General features: G+C 28.1%; 1 protein-coding gene across 1 annotated transcript in view; it reads left to right on the plus strand.

The window, feature by feature from the left end:
* Positions 1 to 5,680: 5,680 nt before the first annotated feature.
* LOC117167256 overlaps positions 5,681 to 10,015 on the plus strand; it is a 16,515-nt gene continuing 12,180 nt past the window's right edge. The window contains exon 1 of the mRNA XM_033352062.1: positions 5,681 to 5,995. The gene's annotated coding sequence lies outside the window, so the exon portion shown is untranslated. The remainder of the gene's footprint in view (positions 5,996 to 10,015) is intronic.

The raw sequence follows: 10,015 nt of genomic DNA on the forward strand, positions 1-10,015 counted from the left end.
TATTATTAATTTATCGTAGCGATGTTCAAGAGAAGTTTAACGAAAAATAATAACATAATAAATTTGAATGTAAATAAAAAATTGTGTTTATTTTAATAACATTTTATAGTCGAAAAATTATTAAAACCTATTCTTAGTTAAATAACTAATTTTAAACTGTAATGTGAAATTAAATCATTTTAAATAAATACGTGAAATCCTTTACTTTCAGAGAACTGATAGCTTAAAATTAATGAATTTTAAACTTGAATAGTTGAACTACTTTAGTTAAAAATGAATTATCTTGTTAAAAACTAAGATTTTAATATGAGACTTCAACTATTCCATTTTCGGTTGCAAATGTATCTTTTAAAGTATAACATTCTTCTACGTAATTGGTTAAAAATTCCTATAATTTTTTGAAATTCCAAATTTAAATTTCCCATAGACAAATTTGCTACAAAACTCCACGGTTTAATTAAAATTGCAAGTGACATATCGTTGCAATCGCAAAAAAAAACGTAGATTCTGAATATAATATGTTTAAACTGCTCATTGCAAAATTAGAACATTTTAATGTTTGTTATTTTATTCCTTATTAGGGCAAAGGGGCCCTCCGCTGGCAACACTTGGCGCAGCGTGTACGCTCAGTCAGCGACGTGAGGGGAAGTCGAGCGGAGAGGGTAAGACGAGCAGGTAGACAGCGATCAAATGAAAATCGCCCATCCTAGAGACGTCTTTGGGACATCCCGAATACAATTTTTTGCAACATTTTGGAATTTCTGGTTTTTCTATTTCGGGTTTTCCTTTATCATTTAAATTGGTCTACATGTTTCGAGAACTATTAATGTTTTGATAACATTTTTTAAATTGTAACGATTGAGGTGTCGAATTGAATAAGGGCACATAAACTCATTTTGCAGAAAAGTTATAGCTTTCTTCGTTTTTTAATTAAATCGACAAAGCTAGCTTTTTTGGACAAATTAATTTTAATTCGTTTTTTCACTTAAAATCGTGCTCATTCAGTCAGTTTTTAAGATTTTTAAATAAAATTTTCATAGAATGTAGTTCGAAATATCCTTCGACTGATTGAGCCAAATAAATTCAAAAATTTACTTAAAAAGAGATTGTTGTTAATTTTTTTCTGATGCTTGGCGCTTATCGGACTTCTCTAACTTCCAGCGTTTCGTTTATCGGGCGAATTTCAAGCAACAAAAAACTTCCAGGAAGAAATTTGATAACAATAATATAAATAAGTTTTCTGGAAAATTTTAGCCCAAACGAAATGATATTCAAGAAATTATTACCGTCTCAAATCAACAGCAGCTAGGCGACTCGCGCGCGGGCTGTATCGAGAGTCTCAGATCCGATTCATTATACAGTTCACCGGCGCAAAAAATAAATACTGAGCAAGTATTATGCATGAATAAATAATATTGGATAATGTAAAATAATTTATTCATTTAAAATTATATACAATAGAATGGTTCTATTTTTGAGAAAAATCTAACAAAACTGTATAATCCCTGACTTTTTTTAATTCAACGAATTTGAAACATTAAATAATTCGTGAAATTGAGAATCCGGTGAATCTCAACTATTAGATGTTTATGTTGTGCAATTTGTCTTAAAAATATAATCATTCGATTAGAAATAATATCAAATGAATAAATTTGTTTACACCAAACAATATTATTTATTAATGCCTACTACTTTGATATTACCGAATTACTTGTTTAGGTTTTATTTTTGGCGCAGGTGAACTAGCCGCCGTTGACTTGAGAGGTTAATAATTTCTTAAATATGAATTTGATTGGGCTAAAATTTGTTAGAAAACTTTTTTGTACTGTTTTTAACAGTAAACGAAACGATGGAAGTCAGGGATGGCCGATAAGCGCCACGAATCAGAAAAAAATTAACAACAATGATTGGTTAATGAATTTTGAATTCCTTTTGCTCTATCAGTCGAAGGACATTTAGAACTACATTCCCTAAAAATTGTATTGAGAATCCTCAAAACGGACTGAATGAGCACGAGTTGAAGTGAAAAATTATTTCAAATTGATTTCTAAAAAGGTAAATTTTGCAAAGAAAGCAAAACTATCTAGCAATGCCAAAACAGAATATATATATATATATATATACAACCAATAATAATTTGTTTAAGTAATTATTTGTAGTAAATGCAATTGACTGATAAATCACTTCAAGTGAAAAGAATACAATACTTGGAAAATGCAGATAAACCACAAATGTCTGACATCATTCAATCTAAATATTATTAACAATAATAATTAATTGTTTCAGCAATTATGTTTCTTGAAATAGACTAAGTAGGAACTCACTCTTATTGAATATTGGACAAAAGGTGCAAAATTTTTTATAAAACTTGATTTACAAACTCCAATTTCAGCGAGAAAATTGCTAAAAACAATAATAAATATTTTACCAAATTTATGTTAACGGCCAATCATCAGTGCAAAGTAGTATTTTATATGTTAGAAAAAAATGCATTTTTTATGGGAAATGCGTGTCACACCGCAATAAATCCCCGAACAAATGAAAACGAAAATTATCCGGTAACAGGTTTCTCCTATTTTAATTATCAAACAAAATATAAATATTTTTTCCAAAAACAGGCGCTTGTCAGCAAATTAGACTAATATTTAGATTCAATATGCAAAAAAGCTGAAAAAAAGATTCAAAATTGCGGCTGTAAAATGGATTACCGTTTTGCTACTCTAATAAATCCCCTTAAGGGTCTTGCGCCGACGTGCCGTCAAAAAACCTAAATTGACGCGCGTGGCTCGATGCGTTTCAGCGCAGCGTAGCAATAGTCGCGAAATGGATTTTCGCGGACAAATAGTTCCACAGAATATATTTCTTAACTGATTTAAGATTTTCTTTTTTTAATTACTTTGCATTAACTTATTCAAAAGTTTAGTGAAGCCAGTTTGTTTGCTTTTTTAAAATTTTTTTAACAATATTCTTGCGATTACAGCGGCAAAATCCAACTGTTATATTGGAAAATCTTCTATTTAGGTTGTAAATTCAAGTATCTTCATGCAAAATTTACTTATTATTTAAAAATCATATTTCGATTTTAAAAAGTCAAACTGGATTTTTGCTAGATAAAAATTTAACTGTTTTGTTTTTAATTTTTCTGTTTAATTAAAAAAATACATCTATTTTCGTGAAAATTGCATTTTTCTTGATTACAAATTTAACTTTATTTGTATAATATTCGTCTGGTTGGTTTGAAAATTCATTTCTTTTGGTATAAAGTTTATATTTTTTGGTTAAGAAGACATCTATTTGATTAAAATTGACCTTTTTTCGCCTAAAATTATACTGTTATTCAAAAAATTAGTTCTTTTTTTATTTAAAAATTAATTAATTAATTTTAACCACTTTAAATTAAAAATACGTTTATTTTGAATTTTTCGAGTTTAAGATTCTATTATTAATATTATTATCATTAAGAATTCTTTTGTTTTTTAATCTGATCTTAATAGCAGCTTTAAAGGAAGTCCAACGTTTTCTTTGATCAAAAATATGGATAAGAATCTTATAAGTATTATTAAATCTTATGAATATCGCGGCAGCGTAGACCGGTTCATGTTCCCAATCTATAACAACATTTCACCAGGAAAATATTTTTTTGATTGAACAATATTTTTTGTTCGTTCTTTGAATTTGAAAATCGACAGGATTGACATATTCAACCGTTTTGTTTTTGAATTTTCAACAATTTTAATCTTCAAACCCAACGAACGAACAGCAAATATTTAATGTTTGATTGAAAACAAGTTTTGCAGGCGTACTGTTAGTATCGGTGGGAAATTTTTTCGCGGTCTTTTTAGGAACAAAATTCAGGGTCTTTTCCAGGTTTTCTATATCTAGACATCAAGTTTTTCTCAAGTCTCTTGTTTGAATTAAATGAATAAATGAACTTTGTTATATATGTGAAAAAATCAATTTGTAAAGAAAGCAGAACTACGAATATTTTAAAATCTTCTTTGAAGAAATCGCCTTACTTTGAAATCTTTGTAATCTTTTTAAACTTTTGTGAATTTGACTAAATCTTTTGAATTTTTTATGAATTCTTTGAAATATTTTTGAAATATTCTGTATTTGTTTGAATTCATTGAAATATTTTTAATAATTGTAAAATCTTCTAAAATAATTTTAAATGTTGAAAAAAATATTTTAAAATTATTAATTGTCAAATCTGTTGTATTTATTTGAAATTACTACAATACTTAAAATCCTTGTGAAATATTTTTAAGGCTTCTGAAAAATTTTTAAATCGTTTAAAATCCGAAATGATTTGAAATCTTGGAAATCTAGTTGACTGCACCTTTGTTGAAAATTTTTGAATTCTTTTAAGTATGTGTGAAATGTTTTAAAAATATTTTTTATTTGTTTGAAATCACTGGAATATTTAAAATGTTTGTAAAATCTTTTGAAATCTTCAGAAAATACGTTGAAATCATTCAAAAATTTTTTAATGTTTTGAAATATTTAAAATCTGGTGTACTGCAACCTTTTTGCAATCTTTGAAATTCTTGTATTCCTTCGAAATCTTTATGCAATTGTTATAAAATTGTCGAAATATTTGTAAAAGCTTTCTAGAAATATTTGGTATTAATCTGAAATCATTAGAATATTTAAAATCTTTGTGAAATATTTTCAAATCTTCGAAAAAAGTTGAAGTCGTTTCAAATCTTTGAAATGTTTTGAAATCTTAGAAATTAGGTTTACTTTAATCTTTTCAAATATTAAAAATCCTTGCAATCTTTATAAAGAAGTTTAAAATATTTGGGAAATTTTTGTGAAATATTTCAAATCTAGAGTACACGCCTTTTTTTAATCTTTGAAAACTTTGACGTCTTTGTGAATCTTTTTTAAATATTTGCGGAATTCTTATTTGTGAAATCTTTTGTATATGTTGATATCATTAAATTATTTTAAATGTCTGTAAAATTTTTTAAAATCACCTAAATTTTTTGAAATCGTTTAAAATCTTAAAAATATTTGTGAAATCTCTCTAAAATCTTTTTAATTTATATGAAATCATTGAAATACACATTTTTTGTGAAATCTTTTGAAATGGTTTGAAATCATTGAATTTTAAAGCACTGATTTCAATAAAACAACTGTTTTAAAATCAAAACAAAAACAAGTAAAAGGTTTTCGTAAAAAAAATCAAGAAGATTCTCAGGTTTCTAAGGTTCAAAACAATCCTTTTGAAATCTTTATATTTGACAATTTTATTATTTGCTTAAAAATTTAACTATTTAATTGGCAATGAACTGTTTTGTTGAAAATGTAACTGTTATGTAGAAAATTCGTTGTTTTTTTGCTGTTGAAAAGTTTAAAAGTTTGTTTGCAATTTTTTACCTCTTGGAATCAAAAATTTTTTTTGTGGTTTAAAATTCAACTATTTTTTTAATACTCATCTCTTTTGACAGAAATTTGGTTTAGGGAATTTTAACCTGTGAAACTTTTTTATCGATAAAATTGAAAAAATGTTTTTTCTTTTACTTCTTCATGTAAGTGGAAGGTTTTCATAAAACATATTTAATCCAAAATCTGAAACATGTTAAGCCCAGGCAAGGAAAATTGATCGTCTAATAACTAAAAGAATTTTAATTTGCATTCTATTGATGAGATTATTATTGTCTGGATATAGGTGTTGTAGAAGCCGATGAAGTTCTGAGCTGTGGCTGATTTCGGATGAGAAGGGTTGTACGTGACAAGAAGTGGGCTAGCCATGATCCAAGGCTGAGGCTTCACTAATAATTAGTTTCTGGGAATTTCCTTGAAACTCCTGCTTCCGGGCGTTAATTCAAAGATGTGAATTATCTTCAAGCTTAGCGCTGATATGTATAAATTGATCGTTCAACTTTCAAACAAGCTTTGGAATCATTCATCTTCTAAAGAAATCAATCGTTGATGACCGGGATCAAAAAACAACCTTGGAATATACGATCCTGCACAAGACCCTGTACAGGTAATCTTGACGATTCCGGGGCAGGAATTTTCTGAACGAACCTGTATGGAAGCTAAACCTCGCTAAACCTCGGAAGCACTCGCAGCGCGAGTGCATGCGAGACTTATTTAGCATCCTATACATGAACAGGGCAGTATCTATTTGATCACCGTCTACCTGCTAGCTTTACCCCATCTACCCAAGGTGGTGCCCATAAGATCACCGTCTACCTGTTTGCTCTATCCCCTCTACCCAACTTTCCATCCTGCAAGTGAGGGATCGCCGGGCGGTAGGCAATTCGCCGACGACTATCTGGGAACTCTTCCCCCTCTACTGCGCTCGTGGGCGACGAATTGAGTATTCTAACATTACGTCATACTCGGTCGGTAACGTCGAAATCTATAAGTCCGTACCACTTGGTAGACTGAAAATCATTGATTACATAGGAGTTTGACTAAAATTAATTTTTGTAGATCTAAGTAAGTGAAAAATCGTGATATGGCTTTCCTTCTCACAGAGAAAAGTTATTTTTTTAATAATTTTTATCAATTGGGGAATTGTGCGATTTGCACAATCCATCAAGAAAAAATGTAATCTCAGTGGGCACCGGGGCGTCCTACAAATGTCTTTAGAAAGTACCTCTATGCCATATGACTTGACGTCTTTAACACATTCTTTGGATCTTTTCATGTCTTTAAAAGGTTCTCAGGACGTCCTTAAGACGTCCGTCGAAAGACGTATATAGGACAAGTTTAGGACTTGTGTGCCCACTGGGATGTGCCGTGATTCAGGTTAGGTTGAATTGTTATCATAGCTGGCGGTAAAAATTTTTGAATTTTGGTATTTCGTGAAAGTGTGTTTTTCAAAGATGTCAAGAAATTATTTTTGCACTTTGAGAAAACAAAAATGATCAAAGACTCTGATCCTTCTTATAAATCCGTTAAGACTTCTTGAAAATCCTTAAACTTCTTCAATTTTTTTTAACCCCTTCAAATTCTGTGCAATCATTTCAAATCTTTCGAAGTGTCTCCAAATTGACTAAAATTAATTTTAATTACGTAAAATCTTTAAAATATTCTTCAATTCCTTTAAATCTCTTGCCAACCCTTAACATCTTTGAATTTTTGCAAATAATTGAAAATCTTTTTAAAAAAACTTTTAAATTAATTGCTTAACATTCTGTAAAGTAACTAAAACTTATAGAAATATTTTTAAATTCATTAAAAATAAACTTTAATATCCCGTTAAGTCCCTAGTTATTCCTCAAAATCACTAGAACTCTTAGAAATCCTGTAAGATTTCTTGATCCTCCGAATTTTTTAAAAAATCTCTTTAACTTCTTTATAATCATTTAAATTCATCCAACGTTTCTCGAAATTGACTGAAATTAATTCCAATCGATTAAAATCCTTGAAATTTTCTTAAATTCCTTTAAATCTCTTTAAAATCGATCAAATCTTTGCATTTCTTCAAATTCATTAAATCTCTTTAAATAACTTTTCAAAAACTCGCTTGGCATTCTGTAAGACCACTAAATCTGTCATTTAATTTTACAAATAACTCGTAAATCCTTAAACATTTTGGAATTATTTTTAAATCCTTTAAAAAGAAACTTTTAGATTCCGCCAAGTCCCGAGTAATTCATTGAAATCACTGGAATTCTTAAAAATCTCGTAAGATTTCTTTAAAATATGAAACTACTTAAAATCACTAATTATTGAAAAGTATAATGACATAAGTCGCCGGAAATTGAGGTTATAACCTCAATTACGGCAAATTAAAATTTTTTGTGATGGATTGCCTAATCGCATATTTTTTTAATTGTCAACAATAATGAAATAAATGGCTTTTTTATTTTTATTATTTCTATTATTTATTATTTCTATTATATTTATTCTTATTATTTTATTTTTATTATTTTTAATATTTTTATTATTTCTATATCACGATTTTTTACTTTATTTCGCCCAAATTAATTAATTTTAGTCAAACTCCTATCTAAACAATGCTTTTCAGTCCACCAAGTGGTATAGCCTCACAGATTTTGATGTTACCGACCAAGCGTGACGTAATATTAGAATACTCAATTCCCCTTCTTTTCTGCTGACTTTTAAAATAAATGTTTGAATTTTGAATAATAATTGAAGTTTTCAACCAAATTACAAGATTTTTTCCATTAATACAATTTCTTATAAAACTTTTTAGAGTTTACTGTTTCGTAAACTACGAGTATAATATTATATATATATATACTGCCCTGCAAAATTTTGCACTCACTTAGAAAAATCGTTTTTTGTTGTTGTAATTATCGCTTTAATCATACCAAAGATAAAAAAATGTCTCTTTAAAAGGTTGATTGTTTTTGAAATTCTGTTTAAAATAAGTCCAGGGTGATGCCAATTTATTTAGTTTTTAAGCAGATATTGCAAATATAGTGTAAATTTCAATGTTTTCTTAAATTTTAAATAATTTTGGAAATAGTCAACGTTTTTCAATATTCTTGGTCTTATTTTAAAAGCTTTTTTTCACCGTATCACAACAAAATATATAAATATTTAACTTTTATTCTGATTTGCCTACAGATAAGATTTTTTCAAATTTATCCAATTTTTTTATTACAACTTCAAGTTCTTGCAATTCGAAAAGAAATTTTTTACGATTCATACTCTTTTTTAATTAAAAATTCAACAATTGAACATTCGATAGTTGTAGTTGAAAATTCATTTGTTAGGTTAAACATTCCTTTTTTAACTTAAAATCGAATTGTTTAAGTTTTGGCTGAAAATTTTTCTTTTTTTAGTAAAAAATGGCTTTTTCTTTAAAAATTTTAAGAATTTAACATAAAGATTCATTGCTTCAGTTGAAAACTCTCATGTTTGGTTACAAATTATTTTTTAAACTAAAAATGTTACTATAAAGTTTTTAGTTAAAAATTATTATTTTTTTATTTCAAAATTCAACTACTATTTCGTTAAAAATTATGTACTTCGTTTAAAAATTATATTTTGGTGTAGAAAATTAATTTCTCTATTTTAAAATTAATCTTCTTGTTTGAAATTCATCTTTTTGGTTGAAAATTCAAGTGTTCCAGTAAATAATTATGATTGTAGTTGAAAATTAATCCTTTTGGTGTAAAATTGAACTATTTTAGTTAAAGGCTGATAATTTTATTTAAAAAATCATCACTTTGATTGAAAATTGAACGATTTGTTGAAAATCTATTTTTGGTGTGGAAAATTAATTTTTTTAACGGAAAGTTTAACTGTTCCATTTTTTGCAAAAAATGTATATTTTTAATTCAAGAATTGAAATATTTGTTTTAAAATTAACATATTTCGCAAAGCTTCGATCTTCTGTGTTAAAGAATGTTTACAATAAAATTCCTGAATTTAAATAAACGTTTGAATTTTTCGGAAAATATGAATGTTATTTTACGTGGATCGGAAAAATTAAAAAACTTGATAGTAGAAAACCCGGAAATGACCTGGAATTTGAAATCGTCCACCGAATCGCCGCCTTGATAATATTGCAGTATAAAACATTAAATTCTAAGATTCTTTATAAAAAATCGTAATAATGGAGGAAATCTAGAAATTCTGTTAAAAATATTCATTATTATTCAAAATTCAATTACTTAGGTTGAAAATTAAACTATTGTGTTAAAATACGATTCATCTTTGGTTAAGAATTAACTTTTTATACTAAAAATTCACATCTTTTATTTTTAGTTTATTGTGCGTGTATTTGTATACTTGGGAAATGTAACTTTATTAAAAATTATATCATTCTGCTACTATTTGACGTCAAAAGAGAAAAAAAAGCTAATTTATTCATTTTAAATAAGCTCGCGCTCAACGACCCATGCACAGTAAGAAGAAGCATTCCGCTGGCGAATAAACCGACCATGCTTCTAGTGAGCAGTGCAGGAGGGGAATTCGTCGCGCACATGCGCCATAGAGGGGGAAGAAGTCCAAGGTAGTTGTCCGCGCATTGGCGACTGCCCGGATTGGCAGATGCTGTGGCTGACCTTTGGAATCAGGG

Source organism: Belonocnema kinseyi, chromosome 2, assembly GCF_010883055.1.
Source record: "Belonocnema kinseyi isolate 2016_QV_RU_SX_M_011 chromosome 2, B_treatae_v1, whole genome shotgun sequence".
In the NCBI taxonomy this organism is placed as follows: Eukaryota; Metazoa; Arthropoda; class Insecta; order Hymenoptera; family Cynipidae; genus Belonocnema; species Belonocnema kinseyi.